This window comes from Pan paniscus, chromosome 4 (assembly GCF_029289425.2).
Source record: "Pan paniscus chromosome 4, NHGRI_mPanPan1-v2.0_pri, whole genome shotgun sequence".
Classification (NCBI taxonomy): domain Eukaryota; kingdom Metazoa; phylum Chordata; class Mammalia; order Primates; family Hominidae; genus Pan; species Pan paniscus.
The window spans coordinates 112,526,545-112,547,475 of NC_073253.2; the positions used below are offsets into that span (position 1 = coordinate 112,526,545).

Below are 20,931 nucleotides of genomic sequence, written 5' to 3' on the forward strand. Positions count from 1 at the left end.
ATACTTGGAAGTGCCATTCATGGTCTATGCTGTTTCCAGCATCTGAAGATGAGGTGAGCTGAAAGTGAAACATGGGAAGAGGGCAGTAAGGGCAGTTAAATGAGAAAACCATGTCAGAATGGTTCTAGTAATTTCAGTAGCGAATGGAGATAAATAAAGGTATATCTACGCTTGCTCGTTAAGTATATATTGAAATAATTATCTTGATAATCTAGGTAAAGAACCATATTTTTGCCTAAAATCAAGATGAATGAATCTAATGGGGTTTTAAGGATTTTATTATTTCATTTTTAAAAAATTATTTTTGATAGTATAGACAAAGCAATAGCTATTAAATTTCTGCAGTTATAGATTAAAACATTTTGTGCTTACAGAGCAAATTGTGATTGAGAGGTTAGAATTTTGGGAATTTGTTTATTGTAACCAGTCAATCTGGAGAGTTCAGTTGAGAATAATATTGTTCCTATAGCACAGGAGTTTCTTTGCTTCATTGTGAGTTGTAATTGCTGGAGATTCTAATCATACAGGTGACGGCCCTAATTATATTTATTTTATTTCAGTCAGCAAGACTACATTTACATGAAGCTGACACAATAATTCTTCCTGGTGTTTGACCGTCAGTCTCTATAAATCTGTTGCATGAAATAACAGTAAAACCAGTTCTACTCTCTCTTGTTCACCCTTCCAATAATAATAATGACCTCTCCTATTTTACAAAAGGTTTTTGTTTTTTTTTTTAACTTTTACATTCAGGGGTACAAGTGCAGATTTGTTACATAGGTAAACTTGTGTCATGGGAGTTTGTTGTACAAATTATTTCATCACCCAGGTATTAAGCTTAGTACTCTTAGTTATTTTTCCTGATCTTCTCCCTCCTGCCACCATCCACCCTCCAATAGGCCCCAGTGTGTATTGTTCCCCTCTATGTGTTCATATGTTCTCACCATTTAGTTTCAACTTATAAGTGAAAACATGTGGTATTTTGTTTTCTGTTCCTCTGTTAGTTTGCTAGGGATAATGGCCTCCAGCTCCATCTTTGTTCCTGCAAAAGACATGATTTCATTTTTTTTGTATGGCTGCATGGCATTACATTATATATATGTACTACATTTCCTTTATCCAGTCCATCACCGATGGGAATTTGATAACATGTCTTTGCTATTGTGAACAGCGCTGCAATGAATATATGCATGCAAGTCTTTATAATATAAAAATTTATATTCCTTTGGGTATATACCCAGTAATGAGATTACTGGATCAAATGGTATTTCTGTCTTTAGGTCTTTGAGGAATCACCACACTGTCTTCCACGATGCCTGAACTAATTTATGCTCTCACTTACAGTGTATAAGTGTTCCTTTTTCTCCACAACCTTACCAGCATCTGTTATTTTTTGACTTTTTAATAATAGCTATTCTGATTGGTGTGAGATGGTATCTCACTGTGGTTTTGATTTGCATATTTTAATGATCAGTATTATTGTGCTTTTTCTCATATGATTGTTGGCCACATGTATGTCTTCTTTTGAAAAGTGTCTGTTCATGTCATTTGCCCACTTTTTGTTTGTCTTGTATTTCTTTTGTTAAAATTTAATTTAATTTTAGATTCCAGGATACATGTGCAGGATGTGTGGGGTTTGTTACGTGTGCCATGGTAGTTTGCTACACCTATCAACCCATCACCTGGGTATTAAGCCCCTCATGCATTAGCTATTTATCCTGATGCTCTCCTTTGCCCCCGCAACAGGCCATAGTGTGTGTTGTTTCCCCCAGTGTGTCCATGTGTTCACATTGTTCAGCTCCTACTTATAAGTGAGAACATGTAGTGTTTGGTTTTCTGTTCCTGCATTAGTTTGCTCAGGATAGTGGCTTTCAGCTCCATCCATGTTCTTGCAAAGGACATGGTCTCATTTCCTTTTATGGCTGCATAGTATTCCACATTGTCTGTGTACCACATTTTCTTTATCCATTCTATCACTGATGGGCATTTGGGTTGATTCCATATTTTTACTATTATGTATAGTGCTGCAATGAACATACACATGCATGTATCTTTGTAATAGAATGATTTATATTCCTTTGCCCGGTTTTTTTATGGGGCTGTTTGGTTCTTCCTATAAGTTTGTTTAAGTTCCTTCTAGATGGTGGATATCAGATCTTTGTTGGATACATAGTTTGCAAAAGTTTTCTTTTGTGTAGGTTATATTTTTACTCTGTGGATAGTTTCTTTTGCTGTGCAGAAGCTCTTTATTTAAATTAGGTCCCATTTGTCAATTTTAGCTTTGGTTGCAATCACGTTCAGCATCTTCATCATGAAATCCTTGCCTGTGCCTATGTCCTGAATGGTATTACCTAGGTTGCCTTCCAGGGTTTTTATAGCTTTGGGTTTTACATTTAATCCACTTTGAGTTCATTTTTGTATATAATATAAGGAAGGGGTCCAGTTTTAACCTTCTGCATATGGCTAGCCAGTTATCTCAGCACCATTTATTGAATAGGGAAGCCTTTCCCCATTGCTTTTTGTCAGGTTTATCAAAGATCAGATAGTTGTAGGTGTGCAGCCTTATTTGTGCTTTCTTTGTTCTGTTCTATGTCTCTCTATTCTGTCTATGTTTCTGTTTTTGTACCAATACCATGCTGTTTTGGTTACTGTAGCCCTGTAATATAGTTTAAAGTCAAGTAGCACGACTAGAGTAGTATAACCTAATAAAAAGTTTCTTCTTTTTGTTTAGGATTGCCTTGGCTATTAGGGCTCTTTTTTGGTTCCATATGAATTTAAAATTTTTTTTTCCTAGTTCTGTGAAGAATGTCAATAGTAGTTTAATAGACATGGTATTGAATCTATAAATTGCTTTGGGCAGTATGGCCATTTTAATGATGTTGATTATTCCTATTCATGAGCATGGAATGTTTCTTCATTTGTTTGTGTCACCTCTGATTTCTTTGAGCAGTGATTTGTAGTTCTCCTTGTAGAGATCTACGAAAGGCTGTCTAACCCATTATCTTTAAGTTTCATAGCTTTATGAGGTAAGCAGGATAGGTTTAGTTATTCCCATTTTATAAGCAAGAAAGCTGAGAGCCAGAGGAATGATCTCCCATGTCTAAGGTTAGTAAGTGAGGCAGGGGTGGAACATAGACCACAGCCCAGGTCTTTTGACTCCTGGCCCACTGCCTTTATCAATCCTATTACCACAGCAATGGTCTTGGTCAGTGTGACCTCTCAGGTGAATCAACTAAAAAAACATGACAACATGCATTCTTGTTTCTAGTTTCCTTCTCCAAACCCTTCCTCTACTTGCTCATTTCAATAGAATAAGCTTCCTAAACTTCAATTTAATATGGAAGATAATTGACCTGTGGCTTTTGTGTTGATGGTGTAATGGGAGCCTACTGGGGGTTTATACTCCGGCATATCTAATCTGGAAGTGCAGGGGACTTAATGCCTCATAGAGAGGCCATAACTTTGGTCATAACTTTGGTCATAACTTTTGACCAATGGGAGCTGGAAGTCAGTATTGAAATTCCTCCACTATTATCCCCTTTCTCCACCCATTGACAGATGGTTCTGAAATCAAGTTGGCCCATGGGGATATGTTTCCAAGAATGGAGAAATTGATTGTAGTTAGCAGTGCTAGTTGCAAAATGTATCATTATATTGACTCTGTCTTCTCTGCTTCACTCCTCTTCTTACTCCCTTATACCTGTTTCATAGCGTAGTGTAACCTAATAAAATAATATCACATGAGCCCTCAGTCTCAGGCTCTGATTTCTGGGGAAGCCAGGCTAAAATGCCAGGTTCATCTCTGTCTCATTTTTGGCTTAAGGAGTTCTTCCTTATATCCCCACCTGGATTACCTGACCCCTCCTCCGTATTCACCGAAATTTTACTCCTCTTTCAAGGTAGAGTAATGTGCCACTTGTTCTAGGATTGTTTGCTGTAATGTTCCTGGCCCCAAGTGATTTTTTTTTTCTCTCAGGAACCTCCATCTTTACACCCAATGAAGAAAACCACAATAGGTTTGTATCTCCTGTGACAAATAGTAAGACAATTTTGTATAAGCTAACCTTCTTTGCTACTTCATAAACAACCTTAAGACCTTAGGTTATTTATTTTTGTATCCTTAGCACCTGACATAGTGTTCAGTGATTATTTCCCAATTGCTCATAATACAAGGGAAGGGAGAATTGCTCATTCTGATCAACTTAATCATCCATCTAATTGTTGCAAGATCACTTTGGATGAATCATGTCTGAAGGAGTGTGACAGTGCAGCTCTGCTGTAGTTTGATTATTTGTTCTGTGTTGATATGAGAATAGTTGAGACTCATAAACTACATGCTGTATGTCATGTTTCCTTTATTTTTACTGTCTTTGCCTGGACTAAAGCATTTGGAAATCAAAGGCGAGGAGAATATTTAAAGGTTCTAAGCATTTTTATTATGCTGTATCTCTTGTTAATTCATTTAAGCTTTCATTTTATAAAAGAAAAAATTAGACACAGAATATTGGCATAGCCTACAAAGGACCTCATGACCTAAGGAGGTCATGCACGGTGGTGTAGGGGACATTCTAGGAACAAGAAAAGCTCTGTATACACAAAGCAAGTTTTATGATACTGTACGGGGGTGGGATGCTTGAGAAAGTTTTTTTTTTTAATAATGTTAATACATATAAAATGGACTGAGCAACCTAACAGTGTGTGTGTGTATTGCTTTTTAGCTTTTGGATTACCATACAGATAAGGCTAATTTCAAAGGATCCATGCTGGTGGAAATATGGCTTAATATAAGAAATTAATGAGTGAAATTTCTCTAGTATTCAAATCACTTCTTAGTATTAACTTAAAAACTTACCAAGGCCCTGTAATCCCAGCACTTTGGGAGGCCGAGGCGGGCGGATCACGAGGTCAGGAGATCGAGACCATCCTGGCTAACACGGTGAAACCCCGTCTCTACTAAAAATACAAAAAATTAGCCGGGCGTGGTAGCGGGCGCCTGTAGTCCCAGCTACTTGGGAGGCTGAGGCAGGAGAATGGCGTGAACCCGGGAGGCGGAGCTTGCAGTGAGCCGAGATCGGGCCACTGCACTCCAGCCTGGGCGACAGAGCGAGACTCCGTCTCAAAAAAAAAAAAACTTACCAAGGCAAATTAATTATTTCAGACTGTTGGGTTTCCACTAAGAACATTTTTACTTAAAAAATGTTTAGCACTAGGTGGGGAAAGGAACTTGCACTGGGGCAAAGGGAATCTCTTTTCCCTTGGCTTCATGTTTCCCTGTGAAAAGATCTCAGGGTGAGTAACGTACCTGGTCTTTTAAGCCACTGACTTAGCCTTCAGATGAAATGAGTGATCTGATGGAGAGTTTGGGAGGAGTTAAGCCTGTTCTGTTCAGCCTGTCTTTCTATTCTCTCTTTGGAGCCAACTGTCTTCAGGGCACTCACATTCTTCTCTGAACCACCATGCTGGAAGTTTCAAGTGTGAAGGCTGTAATTCTGCAGTGAGGCCTGTGGTCATTCCAATCAGGCAGGGACTGGGGAGGGTGAATTTGTATAATTCAAAGATAAATTTTACTTGCTTTGTTCAGTTAAGCCACATAAACGAATATCAATTTAAGAATAAAGGTGCATTTTCAATGTACATCTATCTGACATTTATGAATTTATATGGGTTCTAAATACAGACAGGTCAGAGAAAGAGTAGTAATTTATGGACTGTATCAAACCCTGACAGAGCTGTCTTTACTTTCTCAGTGGTAGCAGTGAAGGGATATCCAAGTGGAAGGAACTGGAAATTCTCATTCGCCTAAAGGGAAGCTCTGCTAACTGTAACATCCCACGGAAATGTCCTTAAGAAGAAATCATAAATAGTAAATAATTGTACAGGTACATAAGCCAATTTATTAATTCTAAAATTAGTTCTTTTTCTGTGTGGGCATGCAGTGATAGATGTTAAAACTGCCAACACTTCTCTCAAAGGAACAAAAATGTGTTTCTTTTATGATTAGACAGATTCAGTATAGTTAAAAAAACAAAGCAGGTTGCATTTGGAAAGCACAGTATCTAATGCTGTTAGTTAACTCTGCAACCTTTACTCTGTAGAGTGATTTGAATTCATTTTTAGACTAAACATTCAGCATTGCCCTCCAGCAAACAGCTCTGGAGATGAAAGGTATCATTTGTAAACTGGTCCCATTTGCCTTTGAAGGCTCAAATTCCCTAATCCATCCCTTCCCCCAACTCTCCGTGACATCTATGTGAAAGTAAAAGATTATTCAGCTTAAAATAGGATCTTGCAAACAGTAAAAAATATTTTCTGGAATAATACATCTTGTTTCTTTTTTATGATAGCAGATTACAATTTTCTTATGGGATGGTAAAAAGAAGTGTTTTGACTCTAAACATTTAATTTTTTTTGGAAAGTGACATTATTTATCAGTCCAAGGTTTCAGATAAACTTTTTACTTCAGCCCTTGGAAAAGTCTCTAAAATATATTCCAGAACTATACGTATAATTTTACCAGAAAGTAAGCAATGCTGTAATATATATTAGGTGCTTGAATAGAGCAAGCACTGAATATTTGACAAACACAACCTTGACTTTTACTGCCTTGCTATTTGGTTAGGAATATATGGCATAGAAACTGTTTTTATACTCCTTTTCTGCCCATTTCCAGACACATGCTTATCTAATCTTGATTAAAAGCTTTTTAACAGACATTAACTAGCCCTCTGGAAGGACAAACTGCTATTCAACTTTTGAGTGTTTTACCCCATATGAGTAACTTGTGCCTGATTGTTTCACAATAAATAGTGTAATTTGATTAGATATTAATTGCTGAGCCCTCTCATGTAAGTCCCATTCCACTTTTTAAAATTTTGATGTGACTGTTATCTTTTGGGGGTTTGTTTTTCTTTTTGCCCCCTCTCATTGTCAATCCTCATGCTTCAACAAAACGCCACGAATAAAAACCACTTTCCAAAACCAAATCAGATGGAGCAATAGCCCTGTTAGATTAACCACAGTTCCTCCCTTATCAGCTATAAAGAAAAAACTCTTTTTTTTTTCTTTTTAAACAAGGAAAGAATGAACATTTGACCTTTGTCACGGACTTCCCAAAAAAGGAAGGAAACTACTCTCGCATCCATCCATGTCATCTACATGATTGTGTAGAAGATCTTGTTTCCTGAGCTATCTTGATCCACAGGGCTTTTTGATCACTGGATTAGAAATTTCTCCTGCACTCTCATTTTGAGAATAAATTGCTCGTGGGCTACCCCCACAACTTTGGGGAGAAAAAAGAAAATTGACTGTGCTTATGAGTTGGACACATGAAAATGAACAGATATGAGCAGGCAGAAGTTGGGTTAATCACTCCCTCAAATTTAATCACGAAGAAAGCTCCCGTCTTCTCTCAAAGATTTCCATGTGGCTATGGTTGCAAGTGACCCTGTCCTTTCAGTCATGGGTCTGGCGAATGTGAAATTATTTTGGTATGTCGATCTGAAATGCCTCCCATGATTACTTTGGAGTTATCAAATGGAGGTCAGAAACAAGGCAGTAAGGTCTGTCACCTTTCAAAAAAACAAGATTTGAGGAGAGCATAGTTTCTGAGTGGGATAATTCAACAGAATTGGGAATGAGAAGGGTCTCAGGGCTGGAATATAGATGCTACCTGTCAAAATGGAAGAGAGCAGCTGAGGAGATGCAAGCTCAGACTGCTTCAGGCAGCACTCCTCATTACTCATGCTTTCATCACTATTAAAATGCATTCCCAGGTCTTTCACTGTGCAAAAATGATTTTGGTTAAAATGCATTGAAAATATAATGGCATGAATAGGAGAAATACCAGTTTCCTGCTTGTAGCACTACTCAGATTTAGGATTTATTATTTTTAAAGTTAGTACATAAAATTGCCTTAGAAAGAGTCTCCTGCATTTCAAGTAGCCTTTTTCTTAAGGAAAGTCTTCTGAAGTTGAGTTTAACTGCAAAGGAAATACAATGTGAAAACACAGTATAAATTAGAGTGGTTATTGCTCTGCATCACTTTGTGTGTTCCTATAGCAACCCCTCCAATTTTACTTGCCCCTTATTGACCAGGCATATTTTTCGTGACTGCTCACAGCAGAATAAAAAATGAAGAAGAAAAAGAAAATGAGGTGGGGGATGAGAATTAAAGCTATCTTTTGTTCTTTTACAACCACAGGTTAACTGGTTATAAATGTCCCCCTTCCTTCAAATAAGTGTCATGGAGTTTTCCTTGCTTAAATTAATTCTTTCCAAGCAGTCCACAGAAACAATCAGCCCCATATTCTTAGCCGAAGCATTTGGATTCTGAGACAAATGCAGCCCCATGACTATGTATATTAGCCAGATGCAGGCTATATTTACCCACCCTATGCTTACAGCAACTGCACTGTCAAGAGAAATGTAAATATTAATGAAGGATGTTTCCCAGGATAGGATCTTCAGTGAGTGCTCTTCATCTGTCAAAACTGACTCAATCAGTACATAGTTTCTGGACAGATCGAATGTTTATAGAGCCATAAATTGACATTTATCTGACAATTTTTGTATTCCTATCAAATGGCTTTCTTTACTAGGCCTAGGCATTTCAACACATGGTTGGTGTTACTGTGGAGAAATTAAACATACACTCTCCTTCACATTTTTCAAGTGAAGATAAGAATAAACTGGATGTACAGCTAGTGGCCCTTTCAAGAGTTATTTGGGTATGAAATGTAAACATTGGCTTAAGTAAAAAGGTAGAGATAAATCCTAATACAGTACTTTACCCTTGTCTGTTAGGAAAGGAAAAAATCCTATTATAAAAGTACTCATTATTAAATTAATTGTGAAATAACATGATGTATATGCATAAAGAGATACTTGTGTTATAGTCTCCAAAATATTAACAGATGATGAGATTGCTACTTTCTTTTCTGTGACTTTTTTTTTCTGAAAACAAAACAAATCTATAAAAATAAATCTAAACTACTTGTTTTTCAAAAGTTAAATATAACTGTTAAAAGAATAAAACTTACATAATATATGCACAGTCAAACATACACATACACACAAACCCTGTAAGTTAAATAACTCTTAAGAATAGGAAGACACTAGCTGTTACTGACATTTACCATATGCCTGCCAAATTCCAACAGGACCATACTTTATAAAATTAGCCATATTATGTTTACCTTATACATGTAATAGGATTTATTGCCTCCCAACATCGAGATTGTTAAGCAATATCAGTATATATTTATAATATATAGGATAATTATGATCCTAAAATAGGTCTTATAATTTTTAAAAATAATTCAAAAATCAATTGCAAAAGTTAAATGTGTGTATGTGTGTGTTCAGCATGTGTGTTTTTACAACAGCACAAATCCATTTTTATTTATTTACTTTTTATTTTTAATCCTTAAGGGGTACAGTATCATACAGATTCTGTGTCCAATGGCCTTAGCCAAAAGATTGCTTTGGAATTTGGCACAAACCATGCCATTGTTTCCATGCACTGGAGTTACCTTTCTCAAGATTACTCTTGGTCTGGTTTTGTTTGGTTTACTACCGGGAGTCACTGTGTTGTTCTTTGCATTGTATACATAAACACATCTCTTGCCCAAATAAAGTTAAGTTTCATCATGGGCATAAACGCCTTCAATTCAAAAGAGAGATGCACATTCCCTTTGGTTCTGGAGGCCCAGCTCATAGCCAACAAAAATGGCCTTGGACCACAGCCTTTCAGACATATTTGCCTTTTACGTGTCCTGTTCCTAGCAGGCCTCCTCAGGCTCCAAGATGACGTAAAGAGGCAAAAGTTACATTTGAATGCTGAAGACCCAAATAGCCAAAGGCAGCAGAGAAGCAAGTGCTCTGAGGCTACCTAAAAGAGGACCTATTATTTCTGTGCCTTCTCCAGAAATATCCAGAGGACCAGAGAGAAGCACATCAATAAAAACATCTATAGCCATGACAGAGTACAGTCAAGTTAATGGAAACCTTATGCCATGATCTCTTTCACATTTTGGTTTGTTTCAGTTTGTTTAAACAATTCAGGTAACAGCAAACAAGTCCATCTTAAGAGTCAGATGGACAGCTAAAAAGAATCTAAGAGGTCCCCAATAACCATCACTTTTCCTTTCTATTACTCCAAATGTTTTTCTTTTGTCAACATCTATTAAAACAATTCTACCAGGCTACTAACGTTGGCTACATATCTGATCACAGGATCATCCATTTAGCTTCGGTACTTTTCAAAATGTAATTAGCCCAGAAAATAGTGTAGGTTGGTTTTTATGGCATATACTTGAAAGCAGGTTTTACTAAAGGAATTAGAGACAACCTAAATATTCTGGTGTATCTTCAGTATACCTTACTACCACACTTGTCACATTGTATTTTAATTTTGTACCTGTTTATTAATATACTCCCCCAATTCAGCAATAAACTTAAACTCAAAAATTACTAGGTGCTCAAAAATGTTTTGTGTTTTGATTTTTGTTTGCTCGTTCATTTTTAAGAATTAAATATGTCAGGGGCTGTGAAAGGAGAAAAGGGTGGTGATTGTTTGATTCCCTGAAACAGAATAAAGGAATGTAAATCTTTTACCTTCTTGGTCTGCTCAGCAGGTTTTTCATTTATAGATTTTTCTTTCTCTACCCTGATGGCACTGCCAATCACATAGCTTCACCTGTAGTACAAAGGTGCTTGGCAATGATGCTAAGCCAACCAGAATACCCTATCTCTCTAGAATTATTAATTAAGTCATCAGTAGCAAAATGACTCAGCCAAGCCAATCAGAGTTCTTTTTTGAGGGATTGATATGGATCTTGAAATTTAAGATTCTTTCTCTAGAGATTCAGACCATTGAAGATCATTAAGGATTATCATTGCTGAGAATGAGGCCTACTAGGAAAAAGGAGAGCTAAGAGGAAGAAAAAAAATTGGATAGATTTCCTAATGACATCATTAAATTCTTAAATCAAGCCATACCCAACATTGGACATTCCATAGATATTCATATGAGCCAATATGTTACTTAATTTGTTCGTTCAAGTTTGTTTGAGTAGAGTCTGTCATGTCTTATAACCTAAAGTCTTAACTAATATATGGGGTGCTATAGAGTTTACAAAGCTCCAAGCATTGAAAGCAAAATGTGACTGGATAACCCATAAGAGCTGAGCCAAGACTGCTTTCTCCATTCTTTGTGGAGCTAGTGGCCTCTTGCCTCTGCTTCTTATTAAAAATTTGCTTCACTTTCTTCCTGTCTCTGCAATTTATGTATTTCCATTCTGTATTTATAATTGTGCCTTCTCCTGTTCTGTATAACAATGTCAGATAGTTAGCATGTAACTTAGAGTCAGGGCCAGAATTACTACCATTCCTCAGAGCACTATGGAGCATGTTGTCTCAGCTTTCTCTCTGCCTCAGCTTCCTTTCACAACATTCCACTAGAGATTCAAGTCAATTCGATCCTGTTGATATACCCTACATGAGTCAGCACCATAGGACAGACAGTAAGGATGTAAAGCGACTCTGGAAAACCAAACAATTTATCTGATAGAATGAAGCAACGTAAATTGAAGAATACAGAATTTGTCCAAAGTTTTATTTTGTTTGCTAATTTAAAATGTGTGCAAGTCCTGCTGGAAAGGTCTAATTTATATCTGAGAAGCAAGCTGTTTTCTGATCTAATGTACCTTTTTAGTTTAAAAGGATGCATTTTAGCAGGAAATTCTCTGGTTAGCTCAACAAGCCTTGCACTGCAATCTGACTACACATACTGGAGTGAAGCGTCATCATGCCCTTGGGTCACGAGGAAGAGCCTCATATTGATAAGATACCAGGTCTAGCTATACCCCTAATAACTGAATTATTTATCCTGTAACAAAGTTTGTTTCACCAAGACTTAAATTAAGCAACTCTTAGAGACAATTGGAATAAAAGTAAAGCATTGAAACCTAAATGTAACTATTAAATTTAAAATTATTGCCCAGATAAAGTGGAGTTCAAAATTAATTATATAAAACATGTTGGTTTTATGACTAAATATAGCTTTACATAATATACTTTTAATATTTATGCTCATTGGAACTTTATTTCACTCCTTTCCTTTGGAAAATAGTACATTAAAATGTATTTGACCTGCTCTTTCTGCTTTCAAGGGAATGAATTACTTGCTATGGGCCATGCCACCCACACCTTCCTTTCTTATCCCCTCACACAGATTTTGCCAAAAGTTAAATTAATTCCACCTAAGGTTGTTTTTTTTTTTTTTTTTTGCCTACATTTTCAGTCCTCCTCCACTTCAAGGAATCTTATTTTCACATTTAGTTAAATCTCCTATTTCTCTAAAATAATCGCTCAAAGGGATTTGATGCTGAAAGTCCACATTAGCACAGCATTGCCCCATAGCCCTTCAGAATGCAGCTTTGAAATATTTGCACTGTGTGCCCCTGCAATTAAATGACAAACCAGTAGTTCCCCTGAGGGACTAGGCTGGTGTGATTTTACATTATGGAAGTTGTATACTTTTCTGTAATTATGCTGAGATCTATTTGTGTTATTAGCAGGCTACTTCAATTTATAGAAACAGCAGATTGTAGATGTAGATCATCTGTAATTCTTTCACCTTCCAGATTAGGAAACCAATACCCAATCAAGTACTGTGACTGTCTAAATGTCACATAGCTACTGATTACTGTGTGACCTTTTCCTCTTTCAGAGGTTTTGAAAATCAAAGAAAATGTGTAATAAATTGCAATAGCTCAATATCCTAAAGTCCCAGTGAGAGGTGACAGCATGCTGGCAGTCCTCAGAGCCCTCGCTTGCTCTCGGCACCTCCCCTGCCTGGGCTCCCACTTTGGTGGCATTTGAGGAGCCCTTCAGCTCCCCCCCTGCACTGTGGGAGCCCCTTTCTGGGCTGGCCAAGGCTGGAGCCCACTCCCTCAGCTTGCAGGGAGGTGTGGAGGGAGCGGCACGGGCGGGAACCGGGGCTGCGTGCCGCGCTTGAGGGCCAGCTGGAGTTCCGGGTGGGCGTGGGCTTGGTGGGCCCCGTACTCGGAGCAGCCAGCCAGCCCTGCTGGCCCCGGGCAATGGGGGACTTAGCACCCGGGCCAGTGGCTGCGGAGGGTGTACTGAGTCCCCCAGCAGTGCCCGCCCACCGGCGCTGTGCTCGATTTCTGGCCGGGCCTTAGCTCCCTTCCTGCGGGGCAGGGCTCGGGACCTGCAGCCCGCCATGCCTGAGCCTCCCACCCACTCCACGGGCTCCTGTGTGGCGCGAGCCTCTCCGACAAGCACCACCCCCTACTCCACGGCGCCCAGTCCCATCGACCACCCAAGGGCTGAGGAATGTGAGTGCACGGCGCAGGACTGGCAGGCAGCTCCACCTGCAGCCCAGGTGTGGGATCCACTTGGTGAAGCCAGCTGGGCTCCTGAGTCTGGTGGGGACGTGGAGAGTCTTTATGTCTAGCTCAGGGATTGTAAATACACCAATTAGCACCCTGTGTTTAGCTCAAGGTTTGTGAGTGCACCAATGGACACTCTGTATTTAGCTGCTCTGGTGGGGACGTGGAGAACCTTTATGTCTAGCTCAGGGATTGTAAATACACCAATCGGTACTCTGTATCTAGCACAAGGTTTGTAAACATACCAATCAGCACCCTGTGTTTAGCTCAAGGTTTGTGAGTGCACCAGTCGACACTCTGTATCTAGCTGCTCTGGTGGGAACTTGCAGAACCTTTATGTCTAGCTCAGGGATTGTAAATACACCAATCGGCACTCTGTATCTAGCTCAAGGTTTGTAAACACACCAATAAGCACCCTGTGTTTAGCTCAAGGTTTGTGAATGCACCCATCGACACTCTGTATCTAGCTGCTCTGGTGGGGCCTTGGAGAACCTGTGTGTCCGAACTCTGTATCTAACTAATCTAATGGGGAGGTGGAGAACCTTTGTATCTAGCTCAGGGATTGTAAACGCACCAATCAGCGCCCTGACAAAACAGGCCACTGGGCTCTACCAATCAGCAGGATGTGGGTGGGGCCAGATAAGAGAATAAAAGCAGGCTGCGGGAGCCAACATTGGCAACCCGCTGGGGTCCCCTTCCACACTGTGGAAGCTTTGTTCTTTCGCTCTTTGCAATAAATCTTGCTACTGCTCACTCTTTGGGTCCACGCTGTTTTTATGAGCTGTAACACTCACCGCGAAGATCTGCAGCTTCCCTCCTGAGCCCAGCAAGACCACGAGCCCACCGGGAGGAACGAACAACTCCAGACGCGCTGCCTTAAGAGCTGTAACACTCACCGCGAAGGTCTGCAGCTTCACTCCTGAGCCAGCAAGACCATGAACCCACCAGAAGGAAAAAACTCCGGACACATATGAACATCAGAAGGGACAGACTCCAGACACGCCATCTTAAGAGCTGTAACACCGCGAGGGTCCACGGCTTCATTCTTGAAGACAGTGAGACCAAGAACCCACCAATTCCGGACACACCAGGAGCTTAAGTTACACTGTACTCAATGACTAATGTCTGGGTGTTACCTCAGAACTCCCAAGTTTCCAAAACCAACACTGATTGCCTGACCTAGATGATTTTTTCCTATACATTATTCACCAAATCCCATGTGAAGGAATTGTTCTGGAGGCTAAAGTGTATCTCTTCTTATACATACATGAGAAATAATAGATTATTCGAAATACAGCAAGAACTGTATTGCCTGTGAAATGGATGTTTGTCCTGAATCCATATGTGGAAGACAGCAATGTCAAGAATACAAGACCCTGCTTCTGTGTTCTTCAACACCAGCAGCAAAGAGGGGCTTTGCACAAGGAACATTCTATTACACGACACATGCAAAGACCCTCAGGAAGTTTCTTCTGGAATGAAATTCGAGGTTCTCCCAAATCCAATCCCTCTCATAATATAGCACCAATAATTTGGGTGGCCTAAACATCCCGCTTGCTTGCAGACTTTCATTATTTCTCTTCCATTTTCTTTAGCAAGTGATGGGGATTGGTCCAAAATAAATCAAAATGTAACACAAATTTGGAAAGGCAAAAAAGCCTTCTTCAATGTGACCAATATAGTCACTTTGATGTCTTCTATATTTAAGATTTTATGTGCTGCTTCTGAAATAAATCTTAGTTATTTCTTGTTATATTGATAAAATAATAAACACAAAAATGGAAATTCTAATTTTAAGGTATTAAATAACTTTTCAAAAGAGCTTATCTTTTCAATATAAAATATAGAACATGTTAATTTTATAAGCAAAGCAGTTTTACCTAATGTTTTCTGTCTCTACCTCTGATCTCTTTTCTTAGACAACCGTATAAATTGGCTTTGGCTGATAATGTCATGTGACAGCCAAATAAATTGCATAATCCAGCGTATTCCTTAACACTTCTTTCTTTTTCCCATTGTTGCCTCTCCCTCTTTTATACTCCAGCCCTTTGAAGTTTTAAGACTCCTAGGTAGATTAAGCTCATCCCCAGATTGCATATTTCTCATGTTTTCCTTTATATTCTCCTCTCTCGCTCTTTGGATAATCTCTGAGTAGGTGATATGTTTTTTTGAAGCTCCCTTGATTTTGCCAGATCTCTCTTTTTCTTTGAACTGGGACAAGGCTCTTTATATTAGATATAGCGCTTCTGAAAATATTGGTTGAACACCCTGTTTAAATATCATGAATTCATCCTCTGGACATTTGTATTGAGTACCTACACAGTGCCAATCCTCAAGGTATTTATAGTCTATCAGGGGAAGATTTTTTTTTTAGTATCTTCTACCTCATTACAGAAAACATAATTTGTGCCAGTGATTTGTAGGAAACAGATGATCAACAGAATTGTTGAGTTGTAGAGTGTCATATAATTGATACACTAAGCTAACACAGTTTCTCTGTATCTTCTAAGGCAGAATAAATAGGTTGTGTGTGTATATGTTTGTGTGATTCCTTTATTGGGGGAAAATTTTACTCCTAATAATTTGTAACAAAATTTATATTTCTTTATAATTTCTAATTTCCATATATTTTACATCTTATGTCTTACCCTTTTCCAAATCATTGATCCAACATCCTCTATTTTGACAGAGTGAAAAAGTGTAGTCTAAAAATAAAGAAATCTAAGATCAATTTCTGACTTTTCTGTCATGGTTTACATCACTATATTTTGATTTAAGTCAGAGAAATCTATTTTGGTCTCTTAGTATTCAGAAAGATATTAAGCAAGTTATTTAAATTCTCTGGGACTCAGTTTTCTCATCTGTAATATGAGGATGATATGAACATTCTCTCAAATAATAAGAATTAATTAACATAGTAAATTTAAACTGTCTATAGTAGGTAACAACAAATAAAAATGGGTTATTACACCCCAAGCAAAGTCCATGTAAACTATTTAGAGCAGAGGTTGACAACTTTTCTCTGTAAAGAGCCAGGTAATAAGTGATGGCTATACTGTCTCTGTTGTAACTAAAGTACCCATAGACAATATATAAATAAGTGAGTATGACTGTGTTCCAATAGAACTTTATTTACAAAAGCAAATGTTGGGCTAGATTTAGCTTATGGGTTGCAGTTGGAGGACTCCTGACTTAAAATATTGCACCTACATTTTACCTTTTGCTGCTGTCTACTTCTTATAACCCAATTCCACTCAACTTTTCTATGAATTCGGTAACTGATTCATATTTTCTTTTAAAATCTATTAAAACATATTAGATATAAAATGTATTAATGATAATGCCTGTTAATTACCACTCGGATAAAATAATATAAAATGTTACAAAAGTGAGTGGAATCTTCCTAAGTATCTTTTCTCAAATCCATTCCAATTCTTACTCCCAGAGATAAATGCCATGCTCATTTTGTGTATATCATTTCCTTACATAGCCTTTTAGTTTTACCAAATATGTATATATTCTTTAAAAATATTCAGTCTATTTGACTATTTGCTATGATCTGAATGTTTATGTCCACTCAAATTCATATGTTGAAATCTTAATCCCGATGTGATAGTATTAGGAGGTGGAGTTTTTGGGAGATAGATTATGAGGTTGGAACTCTCTTAAAAGGGGTTGGTACCCTTATAAAAAGACACAAAGGAGCTCGCTTTCTCTCTCTTTCTGTTTTCAGTCATAGGAAAATACGATGAGAAGTTGGCAGTCTGCATCTCAGAAGAGAGCCCTCACAGAACTTGACCATGCTGGCACTTTGCTCTTGGACTTCCAGTCCCCAGAACTATGAGAAATAGATTTCTGTTGTTTAAGCCACTCAGTCTGTGATATTTTATTATGGCAGCCAGAACTGACAAAGACAGTATTATATTTATATTATATTATATTAATGTATCCCATCTTTGTCTTTTCAGTTAAGAGGTGTTTAAGATATATCTATATGGATATATGTAGAATGGGTGCATTAATTTAATTTACACTTCTATATAATATTCAAATATATACATATACCACAATATATTAATTGATTCTTCTCCTCATAGAGATTTATGTTATCTGTACCTTTCTTTTTGCTTTTCTAAACACTTTTGCTATGCATATTCTTATATACATGTTTTGCATGTATGAAGATTTATCTAGAGTTAAATGCATAAAAATAAGTTGCTAAATCGTTTTCTACTTTTCCAAGTTTTGCCAAAGAACCTTCTAATTGGCTTTAGGAATTTACATTCTTTTATGAAGATGGGAGAATTTTAACTAATTTATATGCATTCTCTACTGTCAGGCTTTTAGTGTTTTTCACAAATTGTTAGGCACAAATGGTATTTTATTATGATTTTAATGTGCATTTCTTTAAAAATTGGAGATAATTTTTTATATATCTATTTGTTCTTAGGTAAGGTTGCCAATACATATTATCAGATTTTCTACTGAATTATTTATATTTCTCTTATAGATTTAAAAAAGTAATTTATGTATTATGGTACCTAATTGACACTTACTAAATTTGAAAATAATCTTCCAGGGAGTTACTGGACTTTTTACTTTGTTTCAATGTCTTTTCATGCATGGAATTAAAATTTAATGTAGTATCAAATTTATCAATCTTTCTGTGCAAAACTGAGTCCATTTTAGAAATACTTTTCTATATTAATGTCATAAAAACATTTTTTCTCCAGGTTTTCAAATTGTTTTCTCACATATTTAGGCTTATTATTTATTTGGAATTAATTTTCACTTTTCATTGTGTAAGATAAGTATCCAACTCAATTTTTTTTCTATACAAATAATTTCTCCACTAAAATTTATTGAAAAGTAAATGTCTTCCCTCAATGGTTTTCAATGTAAATTTTCTGATACAATATATTTATTTATATGGTATTTCCATTTTGTTTTCTTGGTCAATTTTTCTATCATCATTCCAATACCATGCTACTTAATTACTTTAATTTCATAACAGACTGATGTTGTAGGGCAAAGAGCTTGTGTCTTGCCTATTTGTGGCTCTTGGCCTTTCCATATACATTTTGTTGAGAGGATTCTTGAAAAAATTCTTGTTTCATTACTTGTCCGTATACCCTCTTTTGTAAGTTTCTTGAAAAAAAAATCTTCTATGGGAGATCCAACTGCACATAATTTTAGATTTATTTGGGAAGTATTGATAGCTTTATGCCAGTAAGTCTTTTTATCCATGAATATGTATATCTCCCCAAATGTTTAAATTTACTTAAATAAAATATGGTGTATTGATACTATTCAAATCACTTATGGTTAGTTTATTACTTTATATCAGTTGTTATAGAAAATAATGTTTTACTTAAAACAAATAATCCCATCAAAAAGTGAGTAGAAGGCATGAATAGACATTTCTCAAAAGAAGCTATATAAATGGCCAACAAACCTATGAAAAAATGTTCAGCATCACTAATCATCAGGGAAAGGCAAATTAAAACCACAATGAGATATCACCTTACTCCTGCAAGAATGGTCGTAATTAAAAAGTCAAAAAACAATAGATGTAGGTGTAGATGTGGTTAAAAGGGAACACTTTTATACTGCTGGTGGGAATGCAAATTAATACAAGCTCTATTGAAAACAGTATAGAGATTCCTTAAAGAACTAAAAGCAAATCTACCACTGGATCTGGCAATCCCACTACTGGGTACCTACCCAAAGGAAAATAAGTCATTATATGAAGACACATGCACACACATGTTTACAGCAGCACAATTCACAATTGCAAAGATATGGAACCAACCTAAGTGCCCACTGACCAATGAGTGGACAAAGAAAATGTGGTATATATACACCATAGAATACTACTGAGCCATAAAAAGGAATGAAATAATGTCTTTTGCAGCAACTTGGATAGAGCTGGAGGCCATTATTCTAAGTGAAGTAACTCAGGAATGGAAAACCAAATACCATATGTTCTTACTTCTAAGTGGGAGCTAAGCTATGAGGATGCAAAGACATTCAGAGTTATATAATGGACTTTGGGGATGTGAAGGGGAAGAATGGGGAGGTAAGGGATAAAAGACTGCATATTGGGTACAGTGTACACTACTCAGGTGGTGGGTGCACTAAAGTCTCAGAATTTACCACTATAGAATTCATTCATGTAATGAAAAACCACTTATACCCCAAAAGCTATTGAAATAAGGAAGAAAGAAAGAAAAAAAAGGAAGAAAGAAAGAGAGAGAGAGGGAGACATGGAAAGAAAGATAGAGATAGAGAAAGTAAAGAAAGAGAATAAATAATTTTATTAATAAGATATTACCACTCTGTGACTGCTGTATAGGAATGCAACTATTGCTACATGTTATTTTTTGTACTAAGCAATCTTGCCACTCATTTATAATGATTTCTCTGTAGAGTATTTCATGTTTTCTAATTCAGGTAATTTTATCAAATAAACATAATGGCAGTTTAGTGTCTTTCTTTCCAATCCTTATATTTCTGACTATGGGTTTGGCATAGTAGTCCTGGACTACATGACTTTATTTATTTTTTTAAGTGAGGCAGACATAAACATCTGACTTCTTTTAATCATTGTCCTTATAGCAACTCAATACTATTCTTAATAGACAGATTGATTCCATGAAGAGTGATAGAATATAAACTTACAGTTGTGGTAGCTCATTATCAAAACTGGACTCAGCATGCCTGTGAAGGAAGCCAACACGGAGAAGTACAGAGTCAAGTAGAAAGTGAGGAACGGATTCGTGACAACCCCATGGGCATAGCCTTTGCCTGCGTTTCTCATTTATGCCTTTTCAATTATGAAAGCCAATAAATTATATTTTTCACTAAGTGAGTTGAAATTTTATTGTTGTCACTTTTGCCAGAAAGGATCCTGACTAAATTATTCCCAGGCAAAACTCATCTTTCCTCAGCAATGCTCTGATCTTTACATACCGTCTCTCCAATTTTCCTGAGACCTCTGATACTTTGTACTCTTGCTTATCCACTGAGCCTGTCTCTCCTACCCAGGCTTCTCAATTAGCCTAATCTAGTCACCAAAGTCAACTGTCCTGCTCTGTTCTAGGAGGCTAGCTCCTAGGATCTACTGCCCCAGGGCACATGAACATTCAGCATTCCAATATTGTAACTATCAATGTTGTTTACACATCTATCTTCCAAAAAAACAAGAAGTCTTATTTGTAATTGCCTAAAATAAAATATTCATTTTTATTTGTATGTTCTCCATGAATTTAATAGTTTGTTAATCTTTTCATTTCTCTTACTAAACCAAGAACTTCTTGAGGTTGTGTATATTATATTTACAATCTAAGGACCTATGCAGTGCTAGGAGATAGACAATATTGGTTGAGTTGAAATTATTGTTAGTCATTCAATACTCTTTAATAAAGATATCTAATTTGCATATACAATTCTTTGCCTCTTGATAACATTAAGAAAATTCTACTTTATAGACAGATGAAAAACATTTCAAAAGTCAGTT

General features: G+C 37.0%; 1 pseudogene; it reads right to left on the minus strand.

Moving 5' to 3' along the window:
* Positions 1-9,392: 9,392 nt before the first annotated feature.
* LOC106634798 (large ribosomal subunit protein eL33-like) lies at positions 9,393-9,755 on the minus strand (annotated as a pseudogene).
* Between the last annotated feature and the right edge of the window lie 11,176 nt (positions 9,756-20,931).